The sequence below is a fragment of the Bos indicus genome, chromosome 3, assembly GCF_029378745.1.
Source record: "Bos indicus isolate NIAB-ARS_2022 breed Sahiwal x Tharparkar chromosome 3, NIAB-ARS_B.indTharparkar_mat_pri_1.0, whole genome shotgun sequence".
NCBI classification, from domain to species: domain Eukaryota; kingdom Metazoa; phylum Chordata; class Mammalia; order Artiodactyla; family Bovidae; genus Bos; species Bos indicus.
The window spans coordinates 55,769,144-55,794,840 of NC_091762.1; the positions used below are offsets into that span (position 1 = coordinate 55,769,144).

At 37.9% G+C, this 25,697-nt stretch overlaps 1 long non-coding RNA gene across 3 annotated transcripts in view; it reads left to right on the forward strand.

Moving 5' to 3' along the window:
• LOC139182201 (uncharacterized) overlaps positions 1-25,697 on the forward strand; it is a 629,939-nt gene that overhangs the window by 145,536 nt on the left and 458,706 nt on the right. For all 3 annotated transcript variants that reach the window (XR_011565811.1, XR_011565813.1, XR_011565812.1), the window contains exon 4: positions 16,784-16,858. This is a non-coding gene — a long non-coding RNA (uncharacterized lncRNA). The remainder of the gene's footprint in view (positions 1-16,783; positions 16,859-25,697) is intronic.

A 25,697-nucleotide genomic window follows, 5' to 3' on the forward strand; every position in this document is an offset into this window, starting at 1 on the left:
CAAGAAACGCCAACATTACAGACCAGAAGAAGTTCAGTAAAAGCCTGATCTCTTTAGCAAAAGTCCCAGGAAGCATCTACCTAGTAAGAAGGAAAACTTCTAGAAAATAAGGTCCCTGCTCTATCCAAATACCATGGGAAAAAAATTGAGGTCTTCCTTCCACCCTTGCCAGCAGAAGATGAGTGAGCAGCCAGGACTTCCACTCTCACATGGAAGGAGGCATTTCTCCCACTCCTCACTAGGATTGTGCCTGAGAGGCTGAGGGGATCTGAGGCTTGCTCCTTCCTCCAGGGGTCATGAGCCACTGCGCATGAGCCGAGGTGTTAGTGGATGCCATGTGTGGAGCAGTGACAAAGCACCTTGTCTTTTCCCAGCTGGGATGATGTTAGGAAGGTGTAGTAGGGAGACTGAATTTCATTCCTACCCAGAAGAAATGAGGCAGCTCTCTCTCTCCCAGCTGGGGCTGTGTCCGCAGAAGCCTGCTAAGACAGACGACTTCTTCCATCCAAAATTCTCAGGACTGAATACCCACAATGTTCAGAATTCAGTAAAAAATCATGTGTCTATCAAAGGCCATGAAAATCTCAGCTGGAATGAGAAAATACAATGAACCGAAGCCAGGCAGCCTCGAGGCGGCGTGTGCCTGCATGTGTGCTGGGTCTCTCAGGTGTGTCCGACTCTTTGTGACCCCATGGACTGTAGTCCACCAGGCTCCTCTGTCCATGGAATTCTCTAGGCGAGAATGCTGGAGTGGGTTGGCATGCCTTCCTCCAGGGGATCTTCCCAACCTAGGGATTGAACCTGCATCCCTTATGTCTCCTGAATTCGCAGGCAGGTTCTTTACCACTAGTGCTACCTGGGAAGCCCACCAAAGTGGCATAGATATTGGAATTATCTGACAAGAGTTTTAAAGCAACCCATCATAAAAATGCCTCAATCAGCAACTGTTAACACACTTGAAACAAATGATAAAATGAAAGTATCAACAAAGAAATAGAAGCTATTCAGGGGGGAGGGGACATGTGTATTCTTATGGCGGATTTGCCTTATTGTTTGGCAGAAACCAATACAACATTGTGAAGCAATTATCCCTCAATGAAAAATAAATTAAAAAAATAAAGGAGGAAATTCCATAATTCCGACTGACAGAAATCAGCACCATGACTATTGCAGCCTATGTGTTTGCTTACATGCTGCTGCTGCTAAGTCACGTGTCCAACTTGGTGCGACTCTGTGCGACCCCATAGACAGCAGCCCACCAGGCTCCTCTGTCTCTGGGATTCTCCAGGCAAGAATACTGAAGTAGGTTGCCATTTTCTTCTCCAGTGCATGAAAGGGAAAAGTGAAAGTGAAGTCGTTCAGTCGTGTCCGACTCTTCGTGACGCCATGGACTGTAGCCTACCAGGCTCCGCCATCCATGGGATTGTCCAGGCAAAAAGAGTACTGGAGTGGGTTGCCATTGCCTTCTCCCTTTGGTTACATATGTCTGTATAATTTGTTGTAATTAACAAAGCACAATAAATTGAATGAGAGCTAATTACAAAAAAGAAAAAGAAATAGAAGATATGGACAAGAACCAAATGAAGTGTTAGAATGGAAAAATACAGTTAACTAAAACTAAAAACTTACTGGATAGGCTCAGTGATGTAATACACAGAACAGAGGAACGAATATGAACTTAAAATTAGAGTAATAGCAATTACCCAACTTGAAAAACCGAGAAAATAGATTAAAGAATAATGAACAGAGCTTCGGGGACCTATGGAACTATAACAAAAGATCTGACAGTCATTTAAACCAAATTTCAGAAAGTGTGGAGGAGAAGTGTGGGGCTGAAAAAAGTATTCAAAGAAATAATGGCTGAAAGTGAAAGTCGCTCAGTTGTATCTGACTCTTTGCGACACCCATGGACTAGTCCATTGAATTCTCCAGGCCAGAATACTGGAGTGGGTAGCCTTTCTTTTCTCCTGGGGGTCTTCCCAACCCAGGGAAGATCGAACCCTGGTCTCTCGCACTGCAGGTGGATTCTTTACCAGCTGAGCCACAAGGGAAGCCCAAGAGTACTGGAGTGGGTGGCCTATCCCTTCTCTGGTGGATCTTCCCGACCCAGGAATGGAACCACAATCTCCCGCATAGCAGGCTGATTCTTTACCAGCTGAGCCACAGGGGAAGCCCAATGGTTGGAAAAAACCCTCAAATCAAATTTTTTTATAGTTCTATTATATAGGATGAGGCATTGTGATTGCTCCTACCTGAAGGTTCAATCTGTCATTTTGGGGGAATATGTAATCTCTCCAAGTCAAATGTGAATAATAGTGCGGTTTTGTACTAGAAGCCTTGTGTTGTGAAGACCAAGGAAGAAGTAAACAGAACAGTGTTAAGAGAGAGAGCGCAGTTTCAAACTTTACCTAACTGTTGTGACTGAAAAGTTTGGCTTATGATCACTGCAGGAAATTCTATGTGAAAAAATAATAACTAATACACAAGTCTCTGAAAAAAATCATTTCCAAACTTTCATAGTAGGTATACAATAACTATTTGGTGAATGAGTACATAAAGAAAAGGATATATAGCACACTTAGACCTAAGGATTTAATTTTCTTTTTGACAATACAGTTGTAAAAAACAGACTTGCCTAATGCTTATTAATCTTGTGTCATATTTAAGGTGATGCCTGAATTTTAAGAAAGCTTTTCCTATCCCAAAGTCATAGACATCTTTTATATTTTCCTTTAGTTGAGTATTTTCATTGCATACTTGCCCAGTTTCAGAATAAATCTTAACTGGCAACCTTTGAAAACTTCACATAGACCTTTCAGAGCCCCATGCATGGATTACATCTTTTAGTGACCTCTTCAATCAGGTGGTTTTCTCAAGCCAGTGTGGTGAATAATAATTGCAATGATGTTAACTTACATTTCAGGGTGCAGTGTTTTCTAAGCCCTGTTCTGAAAAACAGTTATGTGGGGTATTAATAGATGTTACTTGTTGTTTTAACAACAACAAGTCATGTTTGACTCTTGCGACCCCATGGACAGTGGCCTGCCAGTCTCCTCTATCCTTGGGATTTCCCAGGCAAGAATACTGGAGTGGATTGCCATTTCCTTCTCCAGGGAATCTATCTGACCAGGGATTGAACCCACGTCTCCTGCATTAGCAGGCAGATTCTTTACTGTTGCGCCATCAGGAAAGCCCAGATATTACTTATAACAGTGTGTTAAATAGCAAGATTAAAAAGTCCAGCCTGTATATTAATGGAGAAATTCTTACCTTTAATAAAAAAGTTTTAAACGCTCTGACATGCCCCTATTTCAGAATCTCTGAGATACTTTTAAAAAACAGATTTTAAAAAATGTATTTAACAAAACAGAAACAGATTCAAAAGATGTAGAGAACACACTAGTGGTTACCTGTGGGGAGAGGGCAGTGGGGAGGGACAAGATAGGGGTATGGGATTAAGAGATGCAAACTCTTCTGTATAAAATAGGTAAGCAACAAGAAAATATTATACAGCACAGGGGAAAATATAGCCCTTATTTTGTAATCATCTTAAGTGGAGTATAATCTATAAAATATTGAATCGCTATGTTGTATACCTGAAGCTAATATAATACTGTAAATAAAATATACTTCAATTAAAAAAAAAGATTAATTTACTTCACCCCAAAGTGTATCCTCACCTCAAGATTGCTGGGTTGTTGGATATGTGGGGGTAGGAGAATGAGATTTTATGTTGATTCTGATGATGTCCTCCAGATGTCCTCTCCACCAGCCTCCTCAACAGTCTTGAGAATCGCGGGTTTAGTGTGTTAATGTGCCAGTGACTCGCCAATGGGAAAACTGTTTCCCAAGCTCCTATGAGCACAGAATCCTACTTTCATGTTTTTATGTGGAGCTAGGGCTTGCTCGATGATAAACATTTGGGAGATTCTAATCTGGATCTCCTTCGACAGTCAAAAGCTCAGATTGAGCTAGGCTATTAGCACAAAATTTGTTATGGAAGAATCAATAGCACTAAAGAGATTGGAAACTGACCTCTTAAGTATTTTCATAGAGTTACAACTCCATGTGTTCTATGGAGAAAAATGATATAAAAGATATAAAGTTTAGCTTAAGTAATATGAAGCTCTAGGTCAACATGAGCTCTATAAAAATTCATAGTTCTCTTCTCAATAATTTAAATCTGTTTTTGAAAGTTCATATTTATATAAAAATGGAGAGGAACACTAAAGCTGGCGTAATACTGTCAGCTGTTAGCCATATGGAAAAATTTAAATTGTCATAAAAGCTGGCCAGTTATAAAATGTTTTAGATAGATTTTTTTTTAAATGACATTTTAAGCATTTGAGCAATATGCTCAAAAATACATTCACGAACTGCATTAGCAATTGCTTTGGCTGTAATTTCACATGGTTCTTCCATATGTAATTAAGTGTTCTTTGAACTGACCCTGTGTAACAAATGAAATACATTTTTGATGAGTATAAAGATGTTAAAAGGGAAAATTAAAAAAATGCATTTCTTATCTTCATCTGTAGATGTTGATGTGTAGTATTAACTGGATGTATTTCATATTAGCTGTATTTATTGAGCGTTTGCTATGTGCAGGATCCTAAATCAAGCCTTTCAATGTAGATGGCATTATATACATAAAGGGACAGGATAAGAACATTTTGCCTAAATCTAATTTTAAACCTAGTTTCAAGCTTTTTTTTGTATTGATATTTTGCTTTTATTTTTTTTTTCATTTCTTATATGATATTATACATGTTTCAATGCCATTCTCTCAAATCATCCCACCCTCTCTCTCTCCCACCGAGTCCAAAAGACTGTTCTATACATCTGTGTCTCTTTTGCTGTCTAGCATACAGGGTTATCGTTACCATCTTTCTAAATTCCATATATATGCATTAGTATATTGTATTGGTGTTTTTCTTTCTGGCTTACTTCACTGTATAATAGGCTCCAGTTTCATCCACCTCATTAGAACTGACTCAAATGTATTCTTTTTAATGGCTGAATAATACTCCATTGTGTATATGTACCACAGCTTTTTTATCCATTCATCTGCTGATGGACATCTAGGTTGTTTCCATGTCCTGGCTATTGTAAACAGTGCTGCGATGAACATTGGGGTACATGTTTCTCTTTCAATTCTGATTTCCTCAGTATGTATGCCCAGCAGTGGGATTGCTGGGTCATAAGGCAGTTCTATTTCCAGTTTTTAAAGGACTCTCCACACTCTTCTCCATAGTGGCTGTGCTAGTTTGCATTCCCACCAACAGTGTGAGAGGATTCCCTTTTCTTCACACCCTCTCCAGCATTTATTGCTTGTAGACTTCTGGATCACAGCCATTCTGACTGGCATGAAATGGTACCTCACTGTGGTTTTGATTTGCATTTCTCTGATAATGAGTGATGAAGAGCATCTTTTCACGTGTTTGTTAGCCATCTGTATGTCTTCTTTGGAGAAATGTCTATTTAGTTCTTTGGCCCATTTTTTGATTAGGTCATTTATTTTTCTGGAATTGAGACATTTTGCTTTTAAATCAATATCATCAAAATCATCTAGCCTCAAAATTAATGTTTTCTCATTGTATAAAATTTGGAAAATATTGAAAAAAATGATAACAAAATATTAAAAATGCTTATCACCTATAGTCCACCACCAAGAAATAACCACCATGAATATTTTGAAGTTTTTTCCATTCTTTGTGTGTGCTTAGTTGCTCAGTCATGTCCGACTCTTTGCAACCACATGGACTGTAGCCTGCTAGGCTCCTCTGTCCATGGGGATTCTTCAAGTAAGAATATTGGAGTAGGTTGCCATGCCTCCTCCAGGGGATCTTCCCAACCCAGGGATCGAACCCAGCTCTCCTGCATTACTGGCAGATTCTTTACCATCTGAACCACAAGGAAAGCCCTTTCCATTCTTTAAGAATATGCCTATTAACTTTATTTTGAAAGGGATCATACTATTTTCTGACTTTTTAAGTTAAAATTTCTAGAACTTTTTTTGGTGTTATTGAATACTTCGACAGTTTTTTATTGCTGCATATTATTCCATTCTATAGGTATTCCATAACTTTATTGACTGCTCCATTACTATTGTTTTTTTATTTTATGTGATTTTTATTGATGTATTAGTTGATTTACAGTATTAATATCAGGTGTACAACATAGTAATTCAGTATCTTTATAGATTGTAGTCCATTAAAAGTTATTACAAAATAATGGCTATAATTCCCTGTCCTGTGTAATATATCCTTGTTGCATATCAAATTTATATATAGTAGTTTGTTTCTCTTAATCCTATACCCCATCTTGCCTCTTCTCCCTCTCCACATTGGTAGCCGCTAGTTTGTTCTCTAGATCTGTGAGTCTGTTTTTCAATATACATTTTGTTTTAATCTTTTAGATTCCTCATATAAGTGATATCATACAGTATTTGTCTTTATCTGACTTATTTCACTAAGCATAATATTCTCTAGGTCCATCTACATCCTGAAATGGCAGAATTTTATTATTTTTATAGTGAGCAATATTCCATTGCATATACATATATATATGTTTGTGTGTGTGCTAAGTTGCTTCAGTCATGTCTGACTCTTTGCGACCCTATGGACTGTAGCCTGCCAGGCTCCTCTGTCCATGGGATTCTCCAGGCAGGAATACTGGAGTGGGTTGCCATGCCCTCCTTCGGGGGATCTTCCCGACCCAGGGATCCATGGAACCTGTGACCATGTCTTCTGCATTGGCAAGCAGGTTCTTTACCAATAGTGCCACCTGGGAAGCCTATGTCTATATGCATCACATCTTCTTTATCCATTTATCTATTGATGAACACTTGAGTTGCTTCCATATCTTTCATATCTTGGGTTGCTTATTATAAATAGTGCTGCTCTGAATATTGGAGTGCATGTATCTTTTCAAATTAGTGTTTTCATTTTTTTCTGAATATATACCCAGGAGTAGAATTGATGGATTATATGGCAGTTCTTATTTTAGGTTTTTGAGAAACTTTCATACTGTTTTCCCTAGTGACTGCACCAATTTACATTCTTACCAACAGTGTATAAATGTTCCCTTTTCTCCACATCTCACCATCATTTGTTATTTGTAGACTCTTTGATGATAGCCATTCTGCCAGGCATGAGGTGATATCCAATTGCTGTCTTGATTTGCATTTCTCTACTAATTTAGTGATGCTGAACATCTTTTCATGTGCTTGTTAGCCATATGTATGTCTTTTTTAGGAAAATGTCTGTTTAGGTCTTCTACTCATTTTTTAATTTTTATTTTTGATATTCAGTTATATGAGCTGTCTATGTATTTTGGATATTAACCCTATTGATGGTTATATCATTTGCAAGTATTTTCTCTCATTCAATAATTTGTCTTTTCATTTTGTCAGTGGTCATCTTTGCTATACATAAGTTTTTATATTTAACTAGGTCCCACATATTTATTTTGCTTTCGGAGACAGATCCAAAAAAATATTGCTATGACTTATGTCAGAGTGTTCTGCCTATGTTCTCTTCTAGGAGTTTTATGCCTTCAGGTCTTATATTTAGGTCTTTAATAAATTTTGACTGTATTTTTGTATATGGTGTGAGAAAATGCTCTAATCTTATTGTTTTACATATAGCTGTATAGTTTTCCATGTATCACTTGTTTGAGAGATTATCTTTTCCCCATGGTATATTCTTGCCTTCTTTGTCATAAATTAATTGACTAAGTGTGTGGGTTTATTTCTAGGCTCTCTATTCTGTTCCACTGATATCCTTTTGTGCCAGTACCATACTGTTTTGATTACCATAGCTTTGTAGTGTAATCCGAAGTCAGGAAGGGTGATAACTCTAGCTTGTTCTTAAGATTGCTTTGGCAATTTGGTTTTTTTGTATTTCCATATGAATTTTAGAAATATTTTCCTCATTCTATGAAGAATGTCATGGGTGTTTTGATACGAATTACATTACATCTGTAGATTACAACTCTGTTACTTTTAGATGAATAACTTATTTCAACTTTTCATTCTTATAAATAACCCTTTTATCTTTGTCAGTAAACATTTGTGCCTATCTCTGATCATTGTCTTCAGATAAATTTGTAAAAATAGTTCTGGATGCAAAGCTTATAATGTATATTATACATTGTCATCCAAAAAAGTATTAGTTTACATCTGCATAAACTTTAGATGATAGTAAAAATGTAGAAAAATGAAAGAAGAGCTAACAAGGGATATTAAATTTTTTTAAACTCACAGTTGTTCTATGCTACCTCTCTATGCATTCAAATTTCAGGTGTTTACATGAAGTATTTTAGATGCAGTTATAAATCATCATCAGTTTCATTAATTTATTAATTCACTAGCAAGTTATTTATTTAGTGCATATGTAATGACTCCGTGATATATGCCAGACTCCATCTTAGGTGTTGGGGATAAAGTGGTGAATGAGACAAAGGTTCTGCCTCATGGGTAGCGTGTTCTAACAGGCTTTGCTAATTTTGAGGAAGAATCATCACTGGTAATATAAAACAGTGGATATTTTATATTTTGGTAAATCCTTGCCACATAAATGACTGGTTTTGCTTTAGTTAGTGTCTTGCTGGGCTTCCCTTATAGCTTAGTCGGTAAAGAATCTGCCTGCAATGCAGGAAACCCAGGCTCGATTCCTGGGTCAGGAAGATACCCTGGAGAAGGAAATGGCAACCCACTCCAGTGTTCTTGCCTGGAGAATCCCATGGACAGAGAATGCCATGGTGTTACGCTAATGTTGTCTGTCTTACAGCAATATTTCAAATTCTGCTTTTGAAATATCTTTGTGACTGAAATCACAAAGCCAAATGGGACAGCAATGGGGTAAATATGTTCCATTTTGTCCTAGTAAGGAAAAAAGAAATGATGAAAGACAGACCTCTCTTTTAATTTTGTCATTTTCAATGAATTACTTACCTTTTTTAAAGAATGAGAATTAGCTTATTTTAAACAAAGGTATCTAACTTTAAGAAAATGCCCTGATGTATCTACTACCATAAAATGTAAAACATATTTCATACTGTTTTCCTACTTTTCTGTACATGTTTGATAAATGCTAGATGGTAAAGTGATGTATTAACTTGGGACTGTGTTTTCTATCCCAATGATTTGGCTTCACTCACCAAACATACTGTACACCAGATTTTACAAACCACAGGAAAACTGGCACAAATTTTGAGTATTTTGCTTTATAAAATGAGACACTGTATTTACTAAAGTTTAAAAAATGTTTTTTTGATATTGTTTCAATAAATCTCTGGCCTTGAAACAAATGCAAATATAATGTTTAAGCTTGAAGCATTTGCTATAAGGAAAATTTGATATGCTTTTCAAATAATCAGGGAGAATATGCAGTTAGAATTCAGTTAAAGCCCAGTATAACTTAAAAATTTCCAATGCAAAAACTGTAGTGGTCGTGTTTGGATTTCAAAAACATTCTTGAAGTGTTTGGTTTATAGATAGCAGTCATGAAAAGATAAGATAAAATTCTGGTGTTACATTTATGTTTTGAAGACATATCTAATCTATAGTGGCATGAGAAATGTAGTAGAGGTACATGTTGCTGAAAATCACTGTAGCATTACACTTAAACACTTAGAAACCAAGGCAGTTAGTATAATTTATATGTACATAAACGAAATTATATCCATACTAGAGACTTCTTGGATAGAAACACTTTTACCCAGTATTTTAATCAAGTATGTTATCATCTCTGCTCCATTCGATGCATGCAGCACACAAATTTGCTGATATGTGTTTCACTTAATGGATGTAATATGTGTAATGTGCTATTAATGCCTATTAAAAATACATATAATAGTAGGAAGGCATTTAAATCAGAAACAGTTGCTATTTCTTGAAATCAGAAAGATCAGGATAACAGTGAGGTAGGTTTGATCTATTTTTTAAAGTGACAGTGTTCTTTTCTCTGAATTGAAAGTTACTAACACACTCATATTCTTATTTTGCATAAATTTGCATGACAAATTTCCAAAGCTCTAATTTGCAGTAAAAGGATGCAATCTTTTACGACTATATGCATGACCTGATATTTAGAGAAAGCACACTTAAAAGATTTTAAAGAATTAATTTGATTACCTTTCAGGTGAAGGAGCAAGGGAATAAAGATAGGAAAAGAATAGGTGAGAGCAGGAGTAAGAGCAGCAGAAATATTTATCTGTGTGCGTGTGTTTCTGTGTAACAGCTTTATTGAGATATAATTCACATATCATAAAATTCACCCCTTTAAAAGGGTACAAATTAATGGCTTTTAGTTTGTTCACAGACTTATGTGACCATCACACTACCCAATTTTAGAGCATTTTTATCACATACCCATTAGCAGTCACTCCATTCCTTCTTCCTCCCAGATTCTAGCAACTATTAACCTATTTTCTGTCTCTATTAATTTTAACATATTTTCAGGACAATATCTAATTTTTTTCCACTTCATCGCAATTGGATCTAAATTGTTCATGGGTTGTATTTAGTGATTGCATTGATCCTGTATGTATTTTAGAAATTCGGTTTTGAGAGGAATCCCAATTTTTTGATGTTTTGGAACTAAAATAATTTCAAATAAGCATATAAAATCATTAATAATTATATTGAAAAGGGTTAACTGTATTATTTCTTTATTTAATTAAATAGGATCATGTTCAGTTCAAGTAGTTGGTTTTGCTATTTCTACCCCTGATTTCAGCTGAATCTAGGAAATGAGATTACAAAGAAAAAAAAAAAAAGCCAAATTTTCCAGTTTTCCATGGTGTAGATTAAAATTTCCATGGAAATTTGTAGCTGTGATTTTGTCAAGCAATCACAAATTATCATCCCTGGCCTCCCTCCAAGGGCCCAACCCCCATCCCTGTAACCATGCTAAAGTTCTGGGGGAAAGGATGATTAGGTTCTCAGAATTTTACTGTCTAGATGCATCTGACTTTACCCTCATTCTTTAAGCGTATTTTCATAAGAATTAAACAATCTTTTATGAATTCTATTGCTCTGAATTTGCTCAGCATTGATTTCTATTTACCTGTGACCAACTCAGGGAGAAAGATGTTGCTTCTCTATTCTTAGTTGTCTGTATTCTTAAAAACTGCATTTATATTTTAAAAACTTTTTATTGTAAAGTAAAATGCAAGTATAGGAAATCACACCAAAATATAAAGCTAGTAAATTGTTTCAAGGTAAAAACCACGGCAATCAGCATCTGGGACAAAATTGAACTTTTCAGCCATCCTAGTACCTCGTCACAGTCTTTTCCTCTTTTCAAAAGTAACTAATCTGACTGCTGTAGTTGTCACTTCTTTGAACTTCTTTATGGTTTCATCACTTCCCTAGACACTCTAGTAGTTCAGTTCTATATGTTAGAAACATGAAATTCTTTTAAGTATCTTTTAATCTACAATTAACATAATTTGTCACTCTTTTATTTACAACATATGTATCAGCAAACCTGCCATCTGACTTGTAAAGTTGTCCACATTCTGGATTTTCTTGACTGTATACTCAAGAAGCACTTCTGCTTGTTCTCCCTTAAAAAAAAAAATTATTTGTTTATTTTTAATTGGAGGATAATTGCTCTACAGTGTTATGCTGGTTTCTGCTGTACCAATCAGTCATAACTTATAATTTATAATCTACCCACTCCCTCTTGAGCCTCCCTCCCCACTCCCGTCCTTTCTTTTGTATTTCCTGTAAGTTGGCTGCTGGATCCAGAGGCAGCATGTGATTTAGGTTTGATCCTTTGGCAATGTTATAGGTAGTAGTATGTTTTTTTTTTTAATCAGGAAGCACATGATATCCAGTTTTTGCTCTTTTTATAGTTGTTTTTTACTGCCACTGATGCTCAATACCTAGAAGCATTAATTCCTTGATGGTTGTAAAATGGTGATGTTCTAATTCTACCAAGTTGTTTTTATTTACTAGCGGTAATATTTTATAAGGAGATACTTCCTCTCACCTATTATTTTCATAGTCTATTATTAGTACAAATCACATAGGTAGACAGGATTAAATCTTGGTATTTTCTTTTTATTTGTTCAGTTTTCAAGATACTGAATTTATGCCTTGTCATTCTCAGAAGATAATCAAAATTTTTGTTCATAGATACTATAAATTCATGAATTTAAGCATAATTAATAGATTTCAATCCATTGTAATCTTATCCTTGTGTGCATGCTAATTCACTTCAGTAGTGTCTGGCTCGTTGAGACCCTATGGACTATAGCTAGCAAGGCTCCTCTGTCCTTGGGATTCTCCAGGCAAGAATACTGGAGTCGGTTGCCATGCCCTTCTGCAAGTCTTTTCCTTATCAAAGCTCAGACTTTCCTGTCTTTGGGCCATTGGGTTCTCCTTTTAAGTTGTCTTCTAAGTTTATATATATGTATATATATACACACTTACACATATATATGTATGTATATGTTTGAATCTATCTGTTGATAAATATCTTTCTCTCTCCATATCTCACCCTTGCAGTCTTTGATAATTTTGTTATCTGGTATATGAAGATGTTCTCGGCCAACCTTATACATTTACTGTTCCTGACCTGAAATTAGCCATTAGTCTAAACAATCATGGTTCCTCTTATAGGGAAATGGTACATTGTGGATAGTATGGGCTTTAATGATGTTCACTGATTCTGGGTTAGTCATTGTTTCTAGACCTTTTCAGTAGACAGATCTAGGAAATGTGTGTGCATGTGTCCTTAAATTTTAAATATCTCTTGAACTAAAGATTTTTACTTCCACTCTGCTTATTTCTATTTCTTCTGCACGAGAATCTGATTCTTTAGGACATAGGAAATTGTCAAGTTAAAATACTCCATAATTACTAAAATATGCCTAATGTTGATTTTTCTAAGTTGATATTCTCAAGTATGAGTGCTGTTCAATATATAGTTTCAAATATTTTTTTAACTTTAGAAAATTTTTGAGTTACAATTTTTAAAATTTGTTCCATTTCTTTGTTTTGGTTTTATTCTTTAGGGACTTAAATGTATACTTGGTCTTCTCTGCTGCTGCTGCTGCTGCTAAGTCGCTTCAGTCATGTCTGACTCTGTGCAACCCCATAGACGGCAGCCCACCAGGCCCCGCCATCCCTGGGATTCTCCAGGCAAGAACACTGGAGTGGGTTGCCATTTCCTTCTCTAGTTCATGAAAGTGAAAAGTGAAAGTGAAGTCGCTCAGTCATGTCCGACTCTTTGTGACCCCATGGACTGCAGCCCACCAGGCTCCTCCGACCATGATCTTCTTTGGCTGTCCTTCATATTTCTCACTCACTCTTGCATCCTTTTAATGTTTATAAATTAAAAGTGTTTCTCTTTTTAAAGTGATCCTTTTTAAAAAATCTAAGGCCTTGCATATATCATTTAGTCACAAAAAACTCAGCTTTGGGGGTGGATTGGGCATTACTTGGATAGGAATATTTTACTACATATACAGTTCACTAATTTGACATCCTGGAGTGTGAAGGCAAGTGGGCCTTAGTAAACATTGCTATGAACAAAGTTGGTGAGGGTGATGGAATTCCAGCTGAGCTATTTCAAATTCTAAAAGATGATGATGTCAAAGTGCTGCGATCATTATGCCAGCAAATGTGGAAAACTCAGCAGTGGCCATAGGACTGTAAAAGGTCAGTTTTCATTTCAATCCTAAAGAAAGGCAATGCCAAAGAATGTTCATACTTCCATACAATTGCACTCATTTCGTATGCTAGCAAAGTAATGCTCAAAATTCTCCAAGCTAGGCTTTAACAGTATGTGGACTGAGAACTTCCAGATGTACAAGCTGGTTTTAGAAAAGGCAGAGGAACCAGAGATCAAATTGCCAACTAGATCATAGAAAAAGCAAGGAAATGCCAAAAAAAAAAAAAAAAAAAAAATCTGTTTCATTGACTACTCTAAAGCCTTTGCCTGTATAGATCATAACAAATTGTGGAATATTCTTAAAGATATGGGAATACCAGACCACATTACCTGCCTCCTGAGAAATCTATATTCAGGACAAGAAGTAACAGTTAGAACTGGACATGGAACAACAAACTGGTTCAAAATTGGGAAAAGAGTATGTCAAGGCTGTATACTGTCACCCTGCTTATTTAACTTATATGCAGAGTATATCATATGAAATGCTGGGCTGGATGAAGCACAAGCTGGAATCAGAATTACTGGGAGAAATATCAACAACCTCAGATATGGAGATGACACCACCCTTATGGCAGAAAGCAAAGAGGAACTAAAGAGCCTCTTGATGAAGGTGAAAGAAGAGTGTGAAAAAGCTGGCTTAAAACTCAGCATTCGAAAGACAAAGATCATGGCATCTATCCCATCACTTCAGGACAAATAGATGTGGAAAAGGTGGAAACAGTGTCAGATTTCATTTTCATGGGCTACAAAATCACTGCAGATGTTGACTACAGCCATGAAATAAAAGACGCTTGCTCCTTGGAAGAATAGCTATGACCAACCTAGACAGTATATTAAAAAGCAGAGACATCACTTTGCCAACAAAAGTCTGTCTAGTCAAAGCTATGGCTTTTCCAATAGTCATGTGTGGATGTGAGAGTTGGACCAGAAAGAGGTCTGAGCACTGAAGAGTTGATGCTTTTGAACTGTGGTACTAGAGAAGACTTTTGAGAGTCCCTTGGACTGAAAGGACATCAAACCAGTCAATCCTAAAAGAAATCAATCCTGAATATTCATTGGAAGGACTGGCACTGAAGCTGAAGCTCCAATACTTTGTCTACCTGATGTGAAGAGCTTACTCATTGGAAAAGACTCTGATGCGGGAAAGATTGAGGGCAAGAGGAGAAGGGGGCAACAGAGAATATATGGTTGGATGGTACCACTGACTCAATGTACATGAGTTTGAGCAAAATCAGGGAGATAGTGAAGGATAGGGAAGCCTGGCGTGCTGCAGTTCATGGGGTTGCAAAGTGTTGGACATAACTTAGTGACTGAACAGCAACAAATTTGACAAATATTTACAGAGAACCCAAAATTCCAGGCAATGTGCTAAGTCAGTTATAAACATGACAGACTGAAAATACGCTCTTTTTAAGAAAGGAAACAGACATTGACCAAATAATTAGTGTAATGACTTTTTTAGCTAAACATGTCCCATGAGAATTTATAATAAAGGGATGGATTCATTTTATGTTGCTGCTATAAAAAATTAATACAAACATCGTGGCTTAAAACAACACAGCTTTATTGCCTACAATTCTGGAAGTCAGAAGTCTAACATACGTCTCACTGGGCTATCATCAGTGTGTTTAGATGCTCTAGGCAAGGATCTGCTTCCTTGCTTATTCCAGTCGGACTCGACTGAGCAACTTCACTTTCACTTTTCACTTTCCTGCATTGGAGAAAGAAATGGCAACCCACTCCAGTGTTCTTGCTTGGAGAATCCCAGGGACGGGGGAGCCTGGTAGGCTGCCATCCATGGGGTCGCACAGAGTCGGACATGATTGAAGTGACAGCAGCAGCAGCAGCAGAGGCTCAGTTCAGTTCAGTTCAGTCGCTCAGTCATGTCCGATTCTGCGACCCCATGAATTGCAGCACGCCAGGCCTCCCTGTCCATCACCAACTCCCGGAGTTCACTCAAACTCATGTCGATCGAGTCGGTGATGGCATCCCTCATCCTCTGTCGTCCCCTTCTCCTCCTGCCCCCAGTCCCTCCCAGCATCAGGGTCTTTTCCAATGAGTCAACTCTTTGCATGAGGTCGCCAAAGTATTGGAGTTTCAGCTTTAGCATCAGTCCTTCCAATGAACACCCAGGACGGATCTCCTTTGGGATGGACAGGTTGGACCTCCTTGCAGTCCAAGGGACTCTCAAGAGTCTTCTCCAACACCACAGTTCAAAAGCATCAATTCTTCGGTGCTCAGCTTTCTTCACAGTCCAACTCTCACATCCATACACGACCACTGAAAAAACCATAGCCTTGATTAGATGGACCTTTGTTGGTGAAGTAATGTCTCTGCTTTTGAATATGCTATCTAGGTTGGTCATAACTTTCCTTCCGAGGAGTAAGCATCCAAGGAGTAAGAGTTCTAGAGGCTACCTGCATCCTTTTGCTTGTGGATCCCTTTCTACATTTTCCATGCTTGCAGTGGTGGATTGAGTCCTTTTTCACATTTACTCTGATCACCTCTTTTGATCCTTTTTCCGTATTAAGAATGGTGTATTACAGTAGACCCATCTGAATAATCTAGGTTACTTTTCCTATCTTAAGGTCAGCTGATTAGCAACGTTAGTTCCATCTGCAATCTTAATTCTCCTTTTACTGTGTAATATAACAAATTAAGCAATTTCTAGGGATTAGGACATCATTGAAGGGCCATTATTCTGCCTATAACATAATCTTAATCTACCTAGAGAAAGAGTGTCAGAGTAAGCTTTCATTTTTATACTGATTGACATTTACATTGAAACCTGAAGAATAGATGTAAATATGCCAGGTAAAAAGAAGAAAAAACAGGGATATAGGTGAGGATGCAGGACAGCAAGTTCAAGACTATTGCAATAGTTCAGATGGTCAATAAGCCTGACTTAACCAAAAAGGGTGGCAGTAAAATTAGAGAGAAATAGATATATTCAAGATAGTAATAGTTCATTTTCAAGCCCTGAAATGTAACCTTATTATCTCCTGTTAGTTATGTTTTTGTTTTGTTGTTGTCACAACATTCAATTTCCTGTCTTTATTTCCTAAGAATGCCTATGAAATGTTTTTGTTTTATAGATTCTGAGAACTGACCCTGGAAGAATCAAATAGGATCTTCTTCAGTGGAGTTACTGCAGGCACTGCTAGATGTAGGTAAGGTACAAATTTTAAAAAATCAAAATTTGCTTAATGTATTTATCTGTGTGAGCACAGCTTAACTTCTGATGCTAAAAGATTTAGGAAGGTTTGGCTCTGAGAGTTGAATTCTCTACCTAGTAGTTTGGTTTTCTTTGGTCAATCTGTAATGATGTCTATATGAAGCATTTATATGGCCCCATCTTTATGAAGGCCCAATTATTAGCTTATTTGCCAGTTGGTACATCTTGAGTCTAAAATTGTTTGAAAAATGAACACCTGGGACTACTAGAGTGAAATAGTTTTCTAAGGTATTTTAAAAAGTATTTATTTGACTGTATCGGGCCTTAGTTACAGCGCATGGGATCTTTGACATTCTTTGTGGCATGTGGTTTCCAGTTCCCTGACTAGAGATTGAACCCAGGCCCCCTGTGTAGGAACATGGAGTCTTAGTCACTGGACCACCAGAGAGTATTTTGATTGGATATTTCTTAGCATGTTAATTTCTGTATATTTTATTATATTCAAGGCACTGGTGGTATCATCATTGACTTTCTTCCATATCTTGGCCTGTGTGAAACATTGGTAGGGCCTTTTGCCCTTAGTGTTTATTTATATGAGTTGATTTATTTAAAGAACAGAGATACGCAAGATAACTTCTGTTGAAAGTGGAGTAGGACAAAGGGAATGGGGAGCCTGAGGAAGACTGCACACTGTTCTCTCTTAGGAGAAAGGAGTAGCTCACTTTTCTAGAGAGGATCTGCTATTAGCTCTGAAGGCAGAGGTAGTTCTCTTTGGGGGCCCGTATGATAGAATAATGGAGGGATACATTCTGTTCACTTTTATGAAAGCCTAGAGAGGCTTCAGTGTAGTTAGGAACACAGCCTAACTTCAACACTTTGGCGCTGGTAGTTTTGGGTACCCTGGGGACAGCATCTTAGGCAGGGAACCTTTGTTTTAAAAAGGATGGTACTGGTAGTAATGCAGGTGAAAAATTGCCTTCAAGTAAATTTCTGAGCAATAGAAATCTAGAAGCAGAGGGTGGGGTGGGGGGAAGAAGAGACACATGGTAAATACAAGATGTTGTATTTCTGAGAACTTGTGAGAAAACCCCCAGCCCTTCATACATAGCTTGAGAGAACTGAGTGGAGGCTGAGTTCCAGCATTATACAGAGGTAACTGAAATTTGGGTTGTTGCTCTTTGGGTAACCTCATTGCTGTCAGCATTTTGTAGAGGACTGGGAAGATTTTGGATTATAATTCCTGTTACAATTCAGAATAAAGTATCAACTATTCTACTGAATGAGTCATGGCTGGAGATAGCTTTGGAGAATAATTTGCACTGTTAGTTTAATGGCTAACACAGCTAAGATAACTTTCATATTTGAGGAGCTGTGTTCTTAAATTCAGAACTTGTTGGCATAGCCACAGCTTGAGACCTCAGTTGTTTTGGAAAGCAGAAGCGTAGCAATTCTGATCCTCAAAGGAATCTAGATTAAACATGTTATCAAAATAATAGTGCCATGCTCAGGTTACATTTTGAAGCTGACTAGCCATGCCACACTAAGCTAAGATCTATAGTATAGAAGGTAAGAGGAGCTTTTTATATATTATCCTTTTAATTTACACACAACTTCAGAATAGGTGTTCTCATTTTTAAAAATGACTATACTGTTTAACGGAAGAACTGTACAAAAAAGATCTTCACGACCCAGATAATCACGATGGTGTGATCACTGACCTAGAGCCAGACATCCTGGAATGTGAAGTCAAGTGGGCCTTAGAAAGCATCACTACGAACAAAGCTAGTGGAGGTGATGGAATTCCAGTTGAGCTATTCCAAATCCTGAAAGATGATGCTGTGAAAGTGCTGCACTCCATATGCCAGCAAATGTGGAAAACTCAGCGGTGGCCACAGGACTGGAAAAGGTCAGTTTTCATTCCAATCCCAAAGAAAGGCAATGCCAAAGAATGCTCAAACTACCGCACAATTGCACTCATCTCTCACGCTAGTAGAGTAATGCTCAAAATTCTCCAAGCCAGGCTTCAGCAATATGTGAACTGTGAACTTCCTGATGTTCAAGCCGGTTTAAGAAAAGGCAGAGGAACCAGAGATCAAATTGCCAACATCCGCTGGATCATCAAAAAAGCAAGAGAGTTCCAGAAAACATCAATTTCTGCTTTATTGTCTATGCCAAAGCCTTTGACTGTGTGGATCACAATAAGCTGTGGAAAATTCTGAAAGAGATGGGAATACCAGACCACCTGATCTGCCTCTTGAGAAATTTGTATGCAGGTCAGGAAGCAACAGTTAGAACTGGACATGGAACAACAGACTGGTTCCAAACAGGAAAAGGAGTTCATCGAGGCTGTATATTGTCACCCTGCTTATTTAACTTATATACAGAGTACATCAAGAGAAATGCTGGACTGGAAGAAACACAAGCTGGAATCAAGATTGCCGGGAGAAATATCAATAACCTCAGATATGCAGATGACACCACCCTTATGGCAGAAAGTGAAGAGGAACTCAAAAGCCTCTTGATGAAAGTGAAAGTGGAGAGTGAAAAAGTTGGCTTAAAGCTCAACATTCAGAAAATGAAGGTCATGGCATCCGGTCCCACCACTTCTTGGGAAATAGATGGGGAAACAGTGGAAACAGTGTCAGACTTTATTTTTCTGGGCTCCAAAATCACTACAGATGGTGACTGCAGCCATGAAATTAAAAGACGCTTACTCCTTGGAAGGAAAGTTATGACCAACCTAGATAGCATATTCAAAAGCAGAGACATTACTTTGCCAACAAAGGTTCGTCTAGTCAAGGCTATGGTTTTTCCTGTGGTCATGTATGGATGTGAGAGTTGGACTGTGAAGAAGGCTGAGCGCTGAAGAATTGATGCTTTTGAACTGTGGTGTTGGAGAAACTCTTGAGAGTCCCTTGGACTGCAAGGAGATCCAACCAGTCCATTCTGAAGGAGATCAGCCCTGGGATTTCTTTGGAAGGAATGATGCTAAAGCTGAAACTCCAGTCCTTTGGCCACCTGATGCGAAGAGTTGACTCATTGGAAAAGACTCTGATGCTGGGAGGGATTGGGGGCAGGAGGAGAAGGGGACAACAGAGGATGAGATGGCTGGATGGCATCACTGACTCGATGGGCATGAGTCTGGGTGAACTCTGGGAGTTGGTGATGGACAGGGAGGCCTGGCGTGCTGCGATTCATGGAGTCGAAAAGAGTCGGACACGACTGAGTGACTGATCTGATCTGATCTGATACTGTTTAAGAAGAATAACTTTATTTATAATGATAAATAATTTTTTCCTGTTATGAGAGCTTTTAAAATCTGTCCTTTTAGCAACTTTCAAATATATAATTCAGTATTATTAATTACTATTGTCATGCTGTACCTACAGCCCCATGATTTATTTATTTTATAGCTGAAAGTTCATACCTTGTTTATTTTTGCTCATCTTCAACCCCTGCCTCTGGCAACCATCAGCGTATTCTTTGAATATATAAGCTTTTTAAAAAAATTCCAAGTGTAAGTGAGATTATAGAGTATTTATCTTTCTTTATCTGACTGATTCCACTTAGCATAATGCCCTCACATTCCATCCATGTTGTCACAAGTGACAAGCTGTCATTATTTTTTATGGCTGGATAGTATTTCACTGTATGTATGGACATACCACATCTTCTTTATCCATTCATTCATCCATCAATGAACATTTACATTGTTTCCATATCTTGGCTTTTAAATAATGCTGCAGTGAACATCAGGAGGTGCATATATCTTTTCAAATCAGTGTTTCTGTTTTCTTTGGATAAATACCCCGAATTGGAGTTGCTGAATCATATAGTAGTTTTATTTTTAATTTTTTGAGGAACTTTCACACTGATTTCCATGGTGGGTGCACCAATTTACATTCACACTACAGTATACAAGGGTTCCCTTTTCTCCACATCCATGACACACTTGTTTTTGGTAATAGCCATTCTAACAGGTGTTACCTCATTGTGGTTTTGATTATGGATGTTGACATCTTTTCATGTATTTGTCTGTCATTTATATTTCTTAGAAAAATGTCTAGTTATGTTTTCTGGTCATTTTTTAAGTTGGATATTTTATGTTATTGAATTGTATTAATATGAATTCTTTACATATTTAGGATATAGCTTCTTATCAGATATATGATTTGTAAATATTTTCTCCCATTCAGTAGGTTGACTTTTCATTTTGTTGATAATTTTCGTTTGCCATGCAGAAAGTTTTCTGTTTAGTGTAGTCCTGCTTGTATATTTTTGTTTTTGTGGCCTTTGCTTTTGGAATCAGATTCAAAAAATCATTGCCAAGACTGGTGTCAAGGAATTTACTGCCATGGTTTCTTCTTGGAGTTTTGTGGTTTTAGTTCAGGTCTTAGATTCAAGTCTTTAATCCATTTTGAATTAATTTTTGTGTATGGTGTAAGATAATAGTCTATTTTCCTTCTTTTGCATGTGGTTGTTCAGTTTTCCCAACAGCATTTATTAAGGAGACTGTCTTTTCCTCATTGTATATTCTTGGCTCCTTTGTCATAAATTAACTGACCATATCAGTTCAGTTCAGTTCAGTTCAGTCGCTCATTAATGTCCGACTCTTTGTGACCCCATGAATCGCAGCATGCTAGGCCTCCCTGTCCATCACCAACTCCCGGAGTTCACTCGAACTCACGTCCATTGAGTCGGTGATGCCATCCAGCCATCTCATCCTCTGTTGTCCCCTTCTCCTCCTGCCCCCAATCCCTCCCAGCATCAGAGTCTTTTCCAATGAGTCAACTCTTCGCATGAGGTGGCCAAAGTACTGAAGTTTCAGCTTTACCATCATTCCTTCCAAAGAACACCCAGGACTGGTTTCCTTTAGAATGGACTTGTTGGATCTCCTTGCAGTCCAAGGGACTCTCAAGAGTCTTCTCCAACACCACAGTTCAAAAGCATCAATTCTTTGTCACTCAGCTTTCTTCACAGTCCAACTCTCACATCCATACGTGACTACTGGAAAAACCATAGCCTTGACTAGACGGACCATTGTTGGCAAAGTAATGTCTCTGCTTTTCAATAGGCTATCTAGGTTGGTCATAACTTTCCTTCCAAGGAGTAAACGTATACATGTGGTTTATTTCCGGGCTTTCTATTCAGTTACATTGATCTCTGTGTTTGTTTTTATGTCCATTCTATGCTATTTGATTGCTGTTGTTACTTTATTTCTACATGTGGAAACTTAAGCTCAGAAATATTCCAAAAGCTTTCTAAATGCTCCATAACTATTAAGAAAGAATTCAAACAGGTCCCTGATTTCTTCCATGACTCCCTGTTGCTTACCTTCAAGGTAGTCGCAATAGTGACAGAACAGTGAAGAAAAGAAGCTGCTAACATGAGTATCTAAAATTAAATAGCATTCCTTACATGTTTTGCAACATGAAGTTTATTTTCTGTTAGTTTCAGTTATGTTCAGTCAAGTTTTCACATTTATTAAGTTTCATAATCTACTTTCCCTTGTCTGGATCCAATATTATGTGATGTTATGCATGTATTGTGGGTGCTCAGTGATAAAGAATGACCCTGCCAATGCAGGAGAAGCAGGAGGTACGGGTTCAACCCCTGGGTTGGGAAGATCCCCTGGAGGAGGAAATGGCAACCCACTCCAATATTCTTGGCTGGACAATCCCATGGACAGAGGAATCTGGCAAGGTGCAATATACGGGGTTGCAAAGAGTCAGACATGACCGAGCATGCGCACATAGTGTGAATTGTATTAAAAAACAAATAGAACTTAAAAATCTCTCTCCTTCTTGTCTTTGTCAGAGTTATTTCTTCTCCTTGGTAGAGTTGCTATCTTCATTTCACATTGAACCAAACACTTTTAGCTCAATTGTTGGTAATGGTTTGGAAATACTGGTTTCTTTGACTTTTGAATGCATCCATGAGATTACACACTTTTTAATAGAACAGCTACTGAAGTTTTGGACCTTGTTTGTTATAGTAACTAGCGTTATACTAATTTATATGCCTCTCATCTAATAATGCATTTGATTTTGGTTCTTTTAAGTATAAAAAACAGATGCCTACTAAGGTTGCCTGAAGAAAAGGAAGACTTTTTCTTGTGTGGATTGAAATTGTATAGGGAAGTCCAGAGGTCTCTTTTGTCACATCTCTACTCCAATTGAGTGACTGTACTGTTCTTGTTTGACCAAGAGTTCACCTCACCTTGTCAGTCAGTCAGTCAGTTCAGTCACTCAGTTGTGTCCGACATTTTGTGAACCGTGAACCGCAGCACGCCAGGCCTCCCTGTCCATCACTAACTCCCGGAGTTTACCCAAACTCCTCTCCATTGAGTTGGTGATGCCGTCTAACCATCTCATCCTCCATCATCCCCTTCTCCTCCTGCCCTCAATCTTTCCCAACATCAGGGTCTTTTCAAATGAGTCAGCTCTTCAGAGCAGTTGGCCAAAATACTGGACTTTCAGCTTTAACATCAGTCCTTCCAATGAACACCCAGGACCGATTTCCCTTAGGATGGACTGGTTGAATCTCCTTGCAGTCCAAGGGACTTTCAAGAGTCTTCTCAGCACAACAGTTCAAAAGAATCAATTCTTCTGCACTCAGCCCTCTTTATAGTCCAACTCTCACATCCATACATGACCACTGGAAAACAGCCTTGACTAGACGGACGTTTGTTGGCAAAGTAATATCTCTGCTTTTTAATATGCTGTCTAGGTTGGTCATAACTTTCCTTCCAAGGAATAAACGTCTTTTAATTTCATGGCTGCAAACACAATCTGCAGTGATGTTGGAGTCCTCAAAATAAAATCAGCCACTGTTTGCACTGTTTCCCCATCTATTTGCCATAAAGTGATGGGACTGAATGCCATGATCTTAGTTTTCTGAATGTTGAGCTTTAAGCCAACTTTTTCACTCTCCTCTTTCACATTCATCAAGAGGCTCTTTAATTCTTCTTCACTTTCTGCCATAAGGGTGGTATCATCTGCGTATTTGAGGTTATTGATATTTCTCCTGGCAATCTTGATTCCATCTTGTGCTTCTTCCAGCCCAGCGTTTCTCACGATGTACTCTGCATAGAAGTTAAATAAGCAGGGTGGCAATATACTGCCTTGACATACTCCTTTTCCTATTTGGAACCAGTCTGTTGTTCCATGTCCAATTCTAACTGTTGCTTCCTGACCTGCATACAGGTTTCTCAAGAGGCAGGTCAAGTGGTCTGGTATTCCCATCTCTTTCAGAATTTTCCAGTTTATTGTGATCCACACAGTCAAAGGCTTTGGCATTGTCAATAAAGCAGAAATAGATGTTTTTTCTGGAACTCTCTCACTTTTTCAATGATCCAGTGGATGTTGGCAATTTGATCTCTGGTTCCTCTGCCTTTTCTAAAACCAGCTGGAACATCTGGAAGTTCATGGTTCACATATTGCTGAAGCCTGGCTTGGAGAATTTTGAGCATCACTTTGCTAGCATGTGAGATGAGTGCAACTGTGTGGTAGTTTGAGCATTCTTTGGCATTGCCTTTCTTTGGGATTGGAATGAAAACTGACCTTTTCCAGTTCTTGTACTGTATGCCTTTTCTGTTCTCTCACATCTTTAGCTTGTAAATAGCTTTGGCCTGCTACGGCTCTTACCCAATTCTGTGAATATTTTCACATGCAACGTCATTTCTAACTAACCAGTCATGTTTATTTTTCCAGTTTTGTTGAAAATAAAATGTAATTTGCCAGCTTTATTTTTTAACTTAACATTGACTATAATTTTATTGTTCAGTGTAAATTACAGTGCCAGATTATTAACTGTAAAATCAGGAATTTTTCATCATTATTTATTCCTTTGTGTTCTTATCATGTGTAGTTCTTCTTGCATGGTTATATATAACTAAAAGCCTTGCCTAAAGTATCTGAAGAATCAAAAAATGACTTCCATAATCAGTATTTGGAGGTCCAGATTTCTTTCATAAGTCATATATGGTAATGATTGAAAATAATTTCTATGCATTGTCTGGAAACATCCATGTATATACATCTTATTTTTACATTCTTCCTGCACTTTATTTATTTTTTTCGGTCTTTCTGGACTTTTATTTTTAGCTTAAAATTCTTCTTTGACAGTAAGGCCAGGTCTTCCAAAAACACACTGACATATACACACTGCTATACAGAAAACAGACAACCAATAAGAACCCACTTCATAACACAGGGAACTCCCTCAGTACTCTGTAATGGCCTACATGGGAAAAGAATTTAAAAAAAGAGTGGATGTATTCATTTGTGGGCTTCCGTGATGGCTCAGATGATAAAGAATCTGCCTGCAATGTGGGAGACCCTAGGTTCAGTCCCTGAATCAGGAAGGTTGCCTGGAGAAAGGGATGGGTACCCACTCCAATATTCTTGCCTGGAGAATCCCATGGACAGAGGAGTCTGGCAATCTATAGTCCATGAGGTTGTAAAGAGTCGGACACGACTGAGCGACTAAGACTTTCATATTCATATGCATAACTGACCCAATCTGCTGCAGGCCTGAAAACAACACAACCTGCAAATCACATACACTAAAAAAAAAAAAAAAAAGACTGGCAGGTGTTTTCCAGTTAGAGTAAAAACACTGAAGGATTGATATGGAGTCTTTTTTTTAAAAACTAATTTTTATTGGACTACAGCCTTTTCACAATGCTGTGCTAGATTCTGCTGCACAGCAAAGTGAAGCAGCCACATGCACACATAAATCCCCCCTCTTTTGAATTTCCTTCCCATCCTGGTTACCACAGAGCCCCGAGCAGAGCTCCCCATGCTATACAGCAGGCTTTCACCAACCATCCA